At 30.8% G+C, this 15,863-nt stretch overlaps 1 long non-coding RNA gene across 1 annotated transcript in view; it reads left to right on the top strand.

The window, feature by feature from the left end:
- Nucleotides 1-283: 283 nt before the first annotated feature.
- LOC120609427 (uncharacterized) overlaps nt 284-15,863 on the top strand; it is a 65,256-nt gene continuing 49,676 nt past the window's right edge. The window contains exon 1 of the long non-coding RNA XR_005654772.1: nt 284-383. This is a non-coding gene — a long non-coding RNA (uncharacterized LOC120609427). The remainder of the gene's footprint in view (nt 384-15,863) is intronic.

Raw genomic sequence — 15,863 nt, 5'->3', positions numbered from 1 at the left:
CCTTAATACAAACAGTTGAATTTTGTCCCCACAAAATTCATATGTTGATGTTCTAACTCCCAGTACCTTATTTGGAAATAGAGTCATTGTAGATATAACCAGTTAAGATGAAGTCATACTAGAAAAGGGTAGCTCTCAAATCCAATGTGACTGGTGTCCTTACAAAGAGAAATTGGACACAAATTTCAACACAGGAAAATGCCATATTAAGATAAAGTTAGAGATTGGAGTGATTCATCTACGAGCCAAACATTGCCCACAAAGCACCGGAAGCTAGGGAAAAGACATGAAACACACATAGAACAGATTTTTTTTTTCCCTCACAGCCCCAGAAGGAAGCAATTCAGCATCACCTGGATCTTAGACTTCTAGATGCCAGAACTGTGAGATGATGCATTTCTGTTGTTTAAGCCATTTGGTTTGTGATACTATAGCACAGCAGCTTTAGCAGATTAATTCAGGGATCTATTTACTACTTGTTGTTGATGAAACCTCCCATTTGGGGAATCTTAATCCCAAACATCCTGGTGTCTCATGCCAGCTGTACTTCCTAAAGATTTCCTCTATTTAAAAGGTAGAAACCTCTCACATTGTAATTTTATCTAAACTGATATATTCTGTGGCCTGTTTTTTCCTCCAGTTCTTTCTAGGGGTTTAGATAAACTATAATTTGTCCAAGGTGTCATCTTATCTTTTCTTCAAATATTCCAAGCTCTTTTATATCCTAAGGCTTTCATCCATTTGGTCCTCTCTTTCAGAAGTACTCTTTCACCCCTTCTTTACCTGCTTAACTCCTACATAATCCTCAGTTTTTAGCTTAACTATTATTATTGCATAAATGCTTATTCTTCTTGTTAAATAATTGCTGAACACCTAAACAGTTCATTTATATCCTTATCATCAATTATTGATGTAATCGATATAACTATTGGCATAATAACTTCTGCTATCCTTCTAAACTGTAATTTCTAAGAAGGTAGAGATGATATATAGTAAAGATTTTAATAGTGCAGATTTTTGTAGTAAAACTTTCTGAGTGCAAATTACGATTTCTCACATAACAGCTTCGGGTAACTTTGGGAATATTCCTAACCTCAAATTTCCTTAGTTTACTCAACTGAAATGGGATGTGCTTCACAGAGTTGTTGAGAAAATAAAAGAAGATAGTTCATATAAATCACTTGCACTGGTACATGTACACATGTTGGGTCTTATGTATATTTCATCCCAGTGCCATGCATCTACTAAACATTTAAATCAGTATTTGTCGAATAAGATATTTTTTGGATTTATTACTTTGTTTTAGAGTGATTAATGATTTTTAGCCACCAAAATTAGTTGGACATAAAGGTCAGATAGATTGTTAAGCATAGCACTTTGGTGGCCATATTCTTCATTTATATATCTGTGAACTTGTATAAACAAATCCAAGAAAATGCTAATTTTCAGTGAGCAAGGTCAACATCAGAAGGACATTTGACATCATACTATCCTGATACTGTTATGTATGTGCATGTGTGTTAGTCTGTATCCCACTGAAAACAGATGGCACACTCACTTTGGAAAGTGCAGTGTAAATTTAATAAAGATATGATTTACAAAGGTATAAGCAGGATTTGAGGAAACTAACAATGAATAATGTAACACCTGAAGCTTCTACTACCCTTATCTCTGAAGCTTCTACTACCCTTATCTGAAGAGACAAAGAAAGGAAATAGATATTAGAATCTGTAGACAAGAGCTATATGAAAAGGACTTATCTAGGACATCCTGGCTGGAGCTATGGCATGGCAAAGAGGGATCAGGAAGAATAATTGCTTTAAACTTTCTTATTGTCTTCTGATCTCATGCTAGTGTCTCTCAATACCTAAACTTAAAAAGAAACTCGAGGTCCAAGAAATCTATTGATGATGTTATTCCACATAGGTTAGTTTTTGGGGTAGAGACATACCCATTACATTGGCAAAGATTACAAGAACTGCCAATACCAACTTTTGGCAAGGATATAAGCAACTGGAATTCTTACATATCATTGGTGAACAATTTGAAGTTTTTTTATTATTTTAAACCTACACTTACCATATTGAAATTAAATATATATATATGTTTTAATATTTGAATTCATGTTAGAAAGATTAAAAAAATTAAAAAAAATATGGTTTTAGAGGCAAAGTATTTGATTAAACATTAAACATTTAACTCTCATTGTGAAATTCTATGGTTTCAAGCTTGAAATTTGCTTAAAGTCATTAAGAGAACAGAAAGAAAAGCGATACATAATGTCAGAGAAAAAATGAATAATGTAAGAGACAAAAAACAGAGGAGACCAGGTCAGGTTGGAACACACAGAGCATACTGAACAGGTCAATCTCATGGAAGAGCTGAACCCCACTTTCGTCTGTCTTAACAATAAGTCCATAGCTAACCCAGAGACTCTTGAAATCATTGCAATTTTTTTTCTACCTTGAAAGGTTTCTCAGTTTTTGTAAACATAATTTTTTTCTCTTTGCCTCTGAATGATATGTTCAAGCATCTTTAACATTCAAACTCCTTTTGAGCAGTTTTCTCACAAAATATCAAATATCATTTTTACTTCCTTTTAACCTTAAAGAAAATACAGTTCACATTATTATCACTTATTTCTTCATTCATGTAGTACATGCATTGATGTTGTTTCTGAGCATATCTGAATTCTCTGGCACATAGTCAGAAAGGACGAATCAAATTTAAACTTGTCCCAAAACATTTGTTATAGGAAAGTCACACGCAGCCCAAAGAGATTTGCATCCTTTACTTAGAAATTGAAGATAATCCTAATTGGTTCTCTTCTATGTAATATATTTAATTTTGCCAGATATTTGGTATATTTTAAGTTTGTAGAGAGCTGTATGAATTAGTGGTCAGCTTATTTATCACCATACGAGTCATCATATTGGACTCGAGAACACTCTTTCTACCCTTTCATTATCCAGTTCAGACAGAAAACACTCCCAATACTGCCTTCCAAAGGTGAAGACAAAAAGCTTAAAATGACTTAATCAAACAAATCTGCTTTACAAAGACCATTAAACTACTGCTCAAACTTAATTTTGTTTCTGTACATAATAAAACTTCTAATCCAAGCACTGCATTTTAGCAAAACGACTGCTGTTAGTCTTTGATTCTATAGTCTCTGAAAAACTGTTCCCAGGGAAAGCTTAATGACTAAAATGCCTATTGCCTTGCTATAAAGGATTCAGCATATTCCTATTTTAAAGCATAGTGCAGAAATTTCTTACTGTGGGTTTCCAGTCTTCAGTGATTATTAGAGTACTTCTACTTGTTTAATTCTCTTTTATATTAAACAGATTAAAGGAAAAGAGTCTTTATTTCAATTTTGAAAATAAACTTTTCCTTTAATTTATCAAGAGAAATATTTGTTCGAATAAGCATAATATTTAAGCCCACAGAAACTGTGGGAATATTTCCAAACTTTCAAACGTTTATAAAGTTTAAAATGTATTTTAATTATTTGTTTAGAAAATTGCCATAGTAACACTTGGCATGAGTAGTTTAAAGATTTTTTTGCTTTTTTTTGCTTTTTTCTTTTCTTTTCTTTTATTGATATTGATCCCATTACAGAAACTGAGGAAATATATTTGAGTGTGATATTGTGCAATTTCAAACATTCAAAGATGAGATATCAATCTTTATTTATATATTTTAATATAACACACTTTCTGATTATTTGAAAATGTACAAAGTGTAAAAACATAGTAAGCATCACCTATTATGCAACAGCCTCTCCAAAAAAACACCATTAATATTATAGATTCCTTCAAATTAGTTTGCATGAACATTGTTTAATCCAGTTGAGATTTTACTATATATTCAATTGTCTTTTTTTACTTCATCTTATAATATAATCATGCCTCCTCATCATTAAAAAACTCATAAATATTTTAAAATAATTCTTATACATTAGCACAGTTTTAGATTTTCAGAATTTATTGCAAAATAGTACAGAAAGTTCCCAAATAACTCACAACCAGTTTCCCCTATTATTCACTTCTTACATTAGAATTGTATATGTCATAATTAATAATAAATATGAATATATTACTGTTAACAAAAGTTTATAATTTATTCAGATTTACTTAATTTTCTCCTGATGTATCTTTTTCTGTGTCAGTATTTACTTAATTTTCTCCTGATGTATTTTTTTCTGTGTCCAGGACTGCACATTCATTATATTTAGTCATCACACCTCCTCAGGATCCTCTTATTTATGACAGATTCTCAAAGAGATGTTCTTGTTTTTGATAACTTTGACAGTATGAGGAATACTGATTAGGTATTTTGTAGTTATTTCATGATTTATTTTCTTTTTTTCATAATTGAGTGAAAAAGGTGCTTTTTCTCAAATTTTCAACCCTGAGAAACTGGTGGAGTTCCTGGAGGTAAAGCTAATGAACATTTTGTTACCCCCATCTCACAAGATTGAAGTCCCCTGGAGTTTCTTCCTTTTTTGCTAGTCTACACTGAGTCTAAAATAATTCTTGAAATTACCATTTCAGTTCTCCTACCATTTTATGGCTACAGTGACTTTGGCTCCAAGTAATCAGATCTCAACTGTGACTTTCTGGAATCACCTGTCTCTCTAGATTTCAGGGAAATAATGTGCCCTGCAATCAGAGTTCTCTGATGGGTCCAAAAAAACCTCAGAGATTTTAGTTTGTTTGCTTTTTAATTTTTTTTTATTGTAATGACAACAGTGACTGTTTCTTTGGATCGAAAACTCCAAACATAAATGTTTTAATGCTCAAAATATTTTATCTATTTATAGTTTAATTGTTTCACTTATTTATCATTAAGTATTTAGTTTTTTTATTAATAGAGATAATGCAGAGATAAACAGTATTTTTAAAATTGTGATTTAATTTTAATTAAACCTTTATAACTTAAATATTGAGTCCGAGTTTATGTACATTATTGCTTTGATATCTAAAGCCATATTGCCCTTCAAAAAACATTATACTATGGTATCCTATAAGAGTGAATAAAAGTGTCCTGTTATTAATGTACTTTTGGAACAATGCATATTATCATGTAAAAACTGACATTTTTCAAGTGAGATATGATGTGTCTAAATGCATTTATTTTATTATAAAAGCATTGGGAGATGTATAAATATATTTATATATGTATTAATTATTTATGTATCTTTTTCTTGATGCTAATAATGTACTTTACCCATCTATATATTGAGATTTTAAAAGGTTATCAATTTGTAAGTCTTATGCATTAAGAATATTAATCCTTCATCATCTTTATTGAAATCAGCATATTATTTGTCTTTAATTTTGATGTTTATTTTGAAATATATCAGTTTCAAGTATTGTATATTCAAACATGACAATACCTCTATTTGTAATTTTTTTCTATTACTTCTAAATTTAAATTGTTCTGTCCAATTTAGACTAATGGCTTTTTAATAACAGTGGTGATATGTATTACCTGTGACTCTTGTTCACTATTTCAAGAATTACCATACTTCTGGAACTTCAGTGAAGATACTTTGCTAGTATTTTCATGTTCTTTAAGAGTCTCAATCTTGTTGACCCCGCTTGACACTGTTCTTGGTGATTTGAGTTGCCTTCAGCCATTCCATAAGAAATGTCTTTAAATCCTGAATTATAACCATTGGCATTTACTTTGTTATTATCACATTAAGAATAAGAGTCAACACACAATACCACAGGTGTAGGGTTTTACTCTCTTATCGAAAAAATGACATAATCTTCTCTGGAGTTCCTGCCTAGTCTGAAATTTGGAGGTACTAAGACAAAACTACTGCTGTTGATTTTTTTCATGTCAACTCTATAATTGTCAATTCTTATACTGTAGTAAGTCAGGCAGGGTCAACTAGAGAAGTCGAAGTCCTCAGAATTGAGTCAAACTTACAGAAAAGTTGAGGAGTTATTCACATCAGTGTCTAAAGTGTGTCAGTGACAATAACAGAATAGTACTAGAATCTGTTTATTTTTTAGACACAATTATCTAGCCTTCCAGGTGATTCTGTAAAACTTTATATTCTTTCAAATATTCTCTCTTATGCTTAAGCAAAGTGAAGTCAATTTCTGATAATTGCAATAAAGCAACCTTATTATTTAGAGAGATACATTGATATCTACTTGATTGCATGTGTCAGAAATAACATTCCAAGAGAAACAAATCTTCTATTAATTTTTCTTTAATATAAAAGAGGAAAACAATAGCTTGTTACACTGTCAACATTAAAAATTATTTTTACGGCTGCATAATAAGAAAAAACATTTTTAAAACTCTACATTTTTAGATGATATTCTTCACTTCTCTTTTCAATTCCTCAAATTATTAATTTTTATTTTATAAAATAAAAAATTCAACCTACATTATATACATTTACTGGCCAAATAGTGCTAAAATCACATTTATCTTTGCCTGGAAAAAAGATGATTTAAAGTGCCATTTTGAACCAAAGCATTTTTGCAGCATATTTGATATGGTTTCTTTTATTTGACCAAACATATGCCAGGAAAGATTATTATTAGGTTTACTTTATGCATTTATTTTAAGAATCTATGTAATACTGAGGTTTTTCCCCAGGATTCACGATGCATATGTATCCCCAGAAGAACATATGGAGATTAATTTGTAGTTTTGCCAAGTTTCTTCAGAATCGAAATTTCACAGTCTTGAGAGCCAGTAAGGAGCTCTACATATAAAATCTTAGTGTAATATCATATAATGCTTTTAATTATTTATATTTACTTTTAATTTTTTTTGGAAATGAATATAAGGTGTAATCCATTCAAGCAAGGAGCTCACAATATAGTAGTACAGAATTGTCAGGAGCTAAGAATTATCAGGAAATGTTTCATTGAAGAGGTAGCCTTGCACTGAAAGTTAGTGCATTATTTCCGAGGGATGGAAAAAAGATAGGAGAATCCAGGCACAGAGAAAGACAATAAGCAAAGGCATAGAAATGTGAAAGAACAAAACACTTTCAGGGGATCACAAGTGATGTGACTGAGTGTAAAGTATAATGGGAATGACAGTGAGAAATAAGGTAGTATGGCAGTGGTTTTAAAATTCTGTTGGATATTGGGTTTCACTAATAAACCAAGGGAAACTGTCTCAGCCAGAAAAGACACATACTTTATTTTGTTAATAATTTTTTATCAGTATTGTCCATCCATGGACTCATGATCATATAGGGTGTCTTAAGTTATGCTATGATGTTTACTTTTTACCCTATATTCACTAGAGGATATAAATAATTTAAATGGGACCAGATATACTAGAAGACATGAGCAATTTAAATGTGTCCAGGGGTTTGTACGATGTTGTCATGCATCCAGTCACGGTAGCATAAGCATTCATCAACATTATTTCCTAGGTTACTGCTTCTCGTGAGATTAGGAATTGTTACTTGATGTTGCCCTGTTACTGTCTCTGTTATAGACAGTGTTTGCCTTATTACAGTTCTTTGACTGAGCTGTCTTCTGTTCTCAATCATTCCTAATACTTGCTCTCTGGTCTTTGGGCAAAGAACACTGCTCTTTTCTTTGTATTATTTTGTCTCAAGTATGGACATAGACACGTTCCTCTTTTCTGACAGCTTAGCCAGTACCAGCCTATAATTTTAACCAGAGTTTAGTAAAAGGGTAAGGGCAATGAATGGAAATTATAGCATAGAGAGTAAAGTAAAACTTTTTGGTCAAGCCTGAGGTCTCTGAGTCAATGTCAGCCAATTTCTTCCTAACTCTAGAACTGTTTCAGGCCTCTAGAGGGCTTAGAATCTAGACTGCATTTCTTTTATTGCCTAGGTGAAAAAAAAAAAAAACCCCACAAACTTCACAATGTATACATATATCAAAACATTACATTGTTTACCTTAAATATAGTAGTTCCTCTTTATCCATGATTTTGCTTCCTATAGTTTCAGTTACCTACAGTTAACAGCAATCTGAAAATATTAAAGAAAAATTTCAGAGGTAAACAATTTCTAGGTTTTAAGTTGTGTGCCATTCTGAGAAGCATAATGAAATCTTGCACTGTCTTCTCCATCTTCCCCAGGACATAAATTATCCTTTTGACCAGGTTTTCCAAACTGTATAGCTCCCTGTTCCCTCCCATGCAGCCATCAAAGTTATTAGATTGACTGTGGTGATATTATAGTGTTTGTGTTCAAGTAACCCTTATTTTACTTAATAGTGGCTCCAAAGTACAGGAGTAGTGAGGCTGACAATTCAAATATAACAAAGAGAATTCATATAGGGCTTCCTTTACATGAAAAGGTAGAAGTTCTCAAATTAATAAGGGGAGAAAAAAGAAATTATATACTGAGGTTGCTAAAGTCTACAATAAGAACAAATTTTCTATCCATGAAATTGTAAAGAAAGAAAACTAAATTTGTGCTAGTTTTGCTGTCATACCTCAAATTACAACAGTTATAGCCACAGTGCATAAGTACTTAGTTAAGGTGGAAAGGGCATTAAATTTTCTGATGGAGGAAATGAATAGAATACACACACACACACACACACACACACACACATATGATTTCATATTGTCTTGATTTCAGGCATCCACTGAGAGTATTAGAATGAACCCACACATACATAAGGGAGGACTGTGTATATATATACAGTTTATATATATACTTAAATTAATTAATTTATTTTTGACAAATAAACTCTCTCTCTATATATATATAAACTCTCTCTCTCTATATATATAGAGTTTATTTGTCAAAAATAAATTAATTAATTTTTAAAAATGAATTCCTTCCTTCCTTATTCGTGTACTCATGAAGTAGGAGAGTTCAGTTCTCCACTCTTTTCACTCTGAGTCTGGGTTGGCCTGTGACTTTACTTGATTAATACTACATGGTAGAAATACCCTGTCAGTTTCTGCCCTACACTTCAAGAGAGAGACCTTGAAGCCAGCCTCCAGAGATTCAGTCAATCCCAACTGAGAAATTAAATAGATGAGTGATAAAGTCATTGTTATAAATGTATGTTGAAGCTCTAACTCCTAGGGTGACTATAGATAGAGATATGGACTTTAAAGTGGCAATAAAGGTTAAACGAGGTCATAATGGTAGGGACATAATCCAATAGGACTAGTGATCTTACAAGAAGAGGAAGATACCAGATATGTACAAGCACTAAAAAATAGGCCATGTGAGGACACCATTAGAAGATAATTAATTGTTTGCAAGCCAAAGAAAGAGATCTCAGGTGATACCAAATTTGCTGGCATCTTCATCTTGAACTTCTAGCCTTCAGAAGTGAGAAAATAAATAAACCCAGACAATAGTGTTTTTAATGGCAGCCCAAGTGGACTAGTATATTCACCTTGGAAGTTCTATCCCCAACAGATTCCATGTAGAGCAGATAAACTATCCAGCTGAGCCATGTACAGATGGCAGAATCATGAGAAATAATAAATAAGTTTTGTGTTAAGGTCCTAAATTTGGGGGCAGTTTCTTGTTCAGTGATAGATGACTGAAACTAAGGTAAAGACTATCCCTATCCACAGGGGATTAAAATGACACATAGATATTTCTTTTCTATAATCACCAAAATCTGAGCCATTTGGTGCTATTCATGAATAGCTTATTGCATTTTTCTATCCTCAAACTTTACCATAGTCACTCTCTATTCAAAGAACTACACTTGACAATGTAGTAAATAATAATAATAGTTCTTAATTTGTATCATTTGCAATGTTTGATGAGAATAATGACTTTTAAAACAGAATAAAGTATTAATTAAAGAACTATTAAATATTATTTGCTAATATTTATAATTTTGTCATTCAATTTAGTAAATGAAATTGATATAAACCTTTCTTCTGGGGGCTGTTATTAATCATTATGTTATGAACATAATTTAGTATAAAATAAATTTGCAGTTTTCCAAGATTTTTCTGTAATAAGGAAGAAATTAAAGAGTACCTTATATTTTTAATTAATAAATTAAATATGTTTATTTAATTAATTTTTTAATTAATTTGATGATTTAAAAAAATATTTATTGAGCCAGTAAGAGTAATATTTATTTCCTAAGAAACATTTATTTTACATTGATATTCAAATTAATTGGCATAAGTGTGTGAGCTATTTTCTTTGTTTTTCAATTATATCTGTTTTCTGTTATTTTTCTTTCTTTTTTCCCAACTTCATTGAATAAAAATTGACAAATATAATTGAATATATTTTAAATGTACAATGTGATAATTTGATGTACATTTACATTATGAAATGATTACCAAGATCTAGATGTTAACACATCCATCAGCTCACATAGTTAACTCTTAATTTTTCGTGTGGTGAGAATTTTTAAGATTTGCTCTCAGCAACTTTAAAGTATACTGTGCCGTATCATTAACTATAGTCACCATGGTATACATTAGATCCTCAGAACTTGTTCTCCTTATAATTGTCTTATAACTCAAAGCTTATATTCTTTGAGACTTATATCCCCTGATTTCTCCTCCTTTTTTTTTCTCCCTCCCACCAACATCTGGCAACCACCTTTCTATTCTGTTTCTATGAAGTTGGCTTTTTTATTTTTTATTTTTTTTAGATTTCACATATGAACAAGATTATACAGCTATTGTCTCCCTCTGTCTGGCTTATTGCTCTCATCATAATTCCCTTTAGTTTCATCAATGTTGTTGCAAATGGCATGATTTTCTTCTTTTCTGTGGCTGAATAATATTCATATATTCATATGTATCACATCTTTGTTATTCATCCATTAGAGGACATTTAGATAGTTTCCATATCTTGGTTATTGTAAATAATGCTGCAATGAACATTAAATCTATATGAGATTTGAACTTAGCTACTTCTCCAAAGATTCTGATTTTCCAGGAAAATCTCTTCTAGTTAGCAGAATAAAATTAACTGTCAAAGAAGATGTGCTTCTCAATATTCATATAAGTGAATTTGTCATCCAGAGTATAATTTATTTGTAAAGATTTCTAATTTCTCATTTCTGTAAAATGCCAAATGTCCTTACCTAAAAACTTTTTAAACCATAAAAAGCAGATTGTAATCTAGCATTTGGGGACTTAAGGATTAAAGGGGACTTTTCATCAAGTAAGACACACTGATATGCAAGCAGAATGCTTCAAGAAATCAATCAGATTTGGTACATGGAGTGTCTCCTGATGAAAATCAGTGTCACAAAATTATTCTTACTTTGTGCTCACTAATTGTTGTACTGTCCTAAATCTTATTAATTAAAAAAAAATGCTTTAGATATTCCTAACTCTAGTGCATTTCTAATTCAGCCCTCTTAGTAAACAAAATGTGATATTTATATTAAATTTAGAAGAAAAATGATAATATGTATCCCTAAAAAAAGAGATATTAAATACAGATATTATTATGCAAACTTGCCAAAGAAGATCAAAAGTGTAAGCATCAAGGTGATGGAAAAGGGACAGTTGACACTATTTCAAATCCTGAGGAACTGTTAACCACTAAAAAGAGTTTAGATATTAGAATAAGCTAGAATAGGGCTATAAACCCACCATCAGTAGCTTTTGGGTGAGCTATTAAAAATGGTTTCTATATTTATAAAATTGGTATAATAATATATATGTCCTAGTGTTGTTGGGAGGTTTATTTAAATTACATACATCTGTATTTTGTTCCATCTGAGTAAAAAAATAAAAAGTTATCTGGAGAACTGAGAGAAAGGCAGACAACACTGGTTAAAAAGTGGAAAATTTACCAGAAATAGAAGCATCTTATTTTCACTAACCAGATGAGAACAGGGCTTAGTGTAAAATTATCCAAATATCTCGAAGAAAAATGCTAAAAACAGACTAAGAAATCCCTCATTGATAAGAAATCTCCAGATATGCATACCAATTATGGATGGTGATGGTGGTAAAGAATAATAAAAGAAAGGCCTAAGTCAGGTGCAATATCTGGTGATTGGGAAATAATTAATATGGAGGTAGAACAGTAAAGCATCAGAAAAGAAGACTGACGCAGGAAAGTGGAAGAGCCTGATTATCCATATTCTATGTACAGCATTCCCTCAAAGAAATGGAATTAACCTTATCTAAGCTGGTCCACATGCTCTCTTGACGGCAGAGTCACAAATGCAGTTAAATTGAAGGTGGATGATGTTCACTAATTATAATGTGACTAGCAGCCCTTAATATTGGGTAATGTACAAGTTCTGGAAGTATATGCAAGGGCCCTGATATCCTGGAGAATAATTGGGACATAATAGTCCTTATTGTCAAAATTGATTTGCTGCTAATGTTTTGAGATACTGAGGTTTCCAGTACCGTTTGGCAAGATATTGATCCTAGGGTTCAGGTTATCAGTAGGTGCTCAAATAATGTTTTTTTGCACTTCTCTGCCAATTGCTGGTGGCTTCACAAATTAATCTGGTGAAAATAATTAAGATATATCTTAAGAAACATCCCTTAATTATTTGGCCACATGTATTAAACAGTGGGTCAGCTTAAAATAAGACTAATGATTACTCACAAATTATATGAAAATATTAATACAAGTATACACACACACACACACACACACACACACCATCCCCATGATTATTTATTAGCTAAGAATGTAGGAAGACAAAAATCACTGATAAGTGTCATTAAATTACTCATCTTCTATATAAAAAAGGAAATGACACACTATTATGGGATACCTGCAGCACAAGTTGAGATATATGAGTCATTATAAATAATTTGTTTTTTATAAATGGGAATCTTAACTGTGATTAATAGTATTCAACTTACAAAGGAAATGATATATGGTTAAAATGACATATCAAAACTATCTCAAGTATTGAGTGTGGAATATGGAGTTTCAACAAAAGTAAAAAATTTCTGCTTTGTTACATTAATTGATCCAAGCTTAGCAGTCTCCAAATTCAAAATTAAATAAGTTTTGTATGTTCACTGTAACAGTAAATTACATAATGCATTATAAATTATAGCTAAAAACACAGTTTTCTTTTGAAAGTGTGGTACAGGGTCAGCAAGGATAAAAGAGGCAATCAGCATCCTACTGTTTTCTCTTTGCAGAAGAAAAGTGTTTAGAACAGTTAGCAAAGTATATGGATCTCACTGGCATCTAACAGTCCAATCACCTGCTATTCAACAACTTTATGTTTCTTTGATTTTCTGGAGTTTCTAATGTATTTTAGTAACATGTCATCTTAATGTAAACATGCCAGTATAATATAATCTCTCTCAGGTTTGTGTATGAAAGTATTAATGTTGCACTTTTCTTTTGCCAGCTACATTTCCTGTGTCCCATTAATTTGAAAGAGATAGTTGCATTTTCAGAACTCCAAGTAGGACTAAAGGTTAGAAACCATAAATCCAAGTACCATCTAATCCAATTAGAAATTTTAAAAATAAATTCTGATGAGAACACATAGGCTCTCTATATGACATGCAATATTAAAAATCCTGTGCATAGAATTTCCTGATAAATTATTGAATAGTAACATGAATTCATTTTTGTATGAATCTTGATAAAACATATGTTGTCTCTGGTCAAAGGAAAAATCCTTTGTGTTATCAACTGTGTTTTTTTGCTCTAAATTAAATATTCTCCTTAACATTTTTTTTTTCAAGAGCATTAAAAAAGGGCATGTGTTGCTATTCTTCACCAGAGAAGAATAAAACATGAGAAAGATATCAAGGGGAGATCATAATCAACATTTTAGATGTGAGCTAGCCAAAGACTGAACTTTAAAACTGAAAGAAACAGATAAAGAGAATCACAAATTGTAAATGCAAAGGTTAATATAACAAATTCTGTAAATGTATATTTGCTATCCTTTCTTCTCCCAACTTCTTTAAAAGACATAATTTATTTAAAGTCAGAATTATAATTTCATATTGTTGAATTGTAATATAAATAGATGTCACATGTACCATAATACCACAAAAATATAGATAAGGTAATAGAGCTATATCTGATTGGTATAAAGATGGCATAAATCTGAAGTAGATTCTAATAAATTAAGATGTATATTGCTAGTCCTAGAACAATCACTAAGAAATAACTAAAAAAGTGATAAAAACATTAAGTAATTAAAACATTACACTATAAAATATTCCATTAATGAAAAAAGGTCCAAAACAACATAAAAAAACTAGGGAACAAAAAAAGATATAATTTAAAAAGCAAAATTGTAGATGCAAATTCAGCTATATTAAAATAGTATTAAATATAAATAGATTAAAAAATCCAATCAAAGAACAGAGATAGATTGAATTAAGAAAACATATGCAAACACAGCCGAATATATTCTGCTTATAAGAGACATGCTTGCTACTGAAAAATACAAGTAGAGTAAAAATAAAAGGATGAATGAAGATGTAGCATGTAAATTGCAACCATAAGTGAGGCGAAATGGCTATGCTAATATCAAATAAAATAAGCTTTCAAGCAAATAAATGTTACTAGAGATAAAGAAGGACATTTTATAATAATAAATTGGTTAGTATGTCGGGAATATTTAACAAATATAATCATTATATAATAATATTTATAGTTATAAACATTAGAAACAATTAACAATTATATATAATAAACAGTTATAAGCAAGCATCTACCAACAGAGCTCCAAAATACATGAAGCAAAAATTGACAGAATTTAGGAGAGACATGTATAATTCAATAATAATAGCTCAAGATTTTAATACCCCATTTTCAATAATGAATAGAACAACCATATAGAAAGGAAATAGAATATTTGAACAGCATTGTAAACCAACTAGCCCTAACAGATCTTTATATAGTACTTATCAACAACATAATATAAATTCTTCTCAAGTAATGTTCTCCAGGATAGACTGTATGTTAGGCATGAAATATTTTTTAATTACATTTAAAAGGATTAAAATCATATAAAGTGTGACCACCATAAAACTAGATATCAGTAACAGAAAGAACTTTAGGGAATTTACAAGTATGTTGAAAGTAAACGTATTCCCAGATAAAAGAGTTAAAGAAGAAATTGCAAAACACATTTGAAAATACTTTGACATGAATAAAAATGAAGATATATATAATAAATGTACTATATACAGCTAAAGCCATGCTAAAAGGGTAATTTGTAAGCGTAAATGTCTATATTAAAAAGAAGATCCCAAATCAATCAACTAACCTAACTTAGTACATTGGAGAAAGTAAAGCAAGAAAAAGGAAGAAAATAAACAGTTGAGTGGAAATTAATTAGAATTGAAAGACATTAGAGAAAATCAATGAAACCAAAAATAATATCATTGAAAAGATCGACAAACTAACAAACAGTTAGCTAGGCTGACTTAGAAAAAAGAGAGGACTCAACTTACTAAAATTGGGGATGAAGACAGGACATTACTACCAACTTCACAGAAATAGAAAAATCATAAGTGAATATTATGATCAAATGTATGTCAAAAAATAGACAATTTAGGTAAAAGAACAAATTTCTACAAAGATACAAACTATCAAAACTGATCCAAAAGGGAAGTAAAAATTTTAATGGACATATAACGAGGTAAGAGATTGTTAGTAACAAAAAAACTGCCCACAAAGTTTCAAAAGAGAAGAAATAAATGGCTTCCCTGGTGAATTCTAGAAAATATTTAAATAAGACTTTAATGTTTTTACAAACTCTTCCAAAAAAATAGAAGAGAAGAAAACACTCACCAATTCATTCTCTAAGGCCCATATTATTCTTATATCAAACCAAACAAACAGATTACAAGGAAAAAAACGACAACTAATATCTCTTATGAATGTAGACACAAAAATCCTTAGGGAAATACTGAACATAGTAACATATTAA

The sequence above is a fragment of the Pteropus medius genome, unplaced genomic scaffold, assembly GCF_902729225.1.
Source record: "Pteropus medius unplaced genomic scaffold, Ma_sr-lr_union100, whole genome shotgun sequence".
Taxonomy (NCBI): domain Eukaryota; kingdom Metazoa; phylum Chordata; class Mammalia; order Chiroptera; family Pteropodidae; genus Pteropus; species Pteropus medius.
This window is presented reverse-complemented; position numbering and strand designations above follow the sequence as displayed.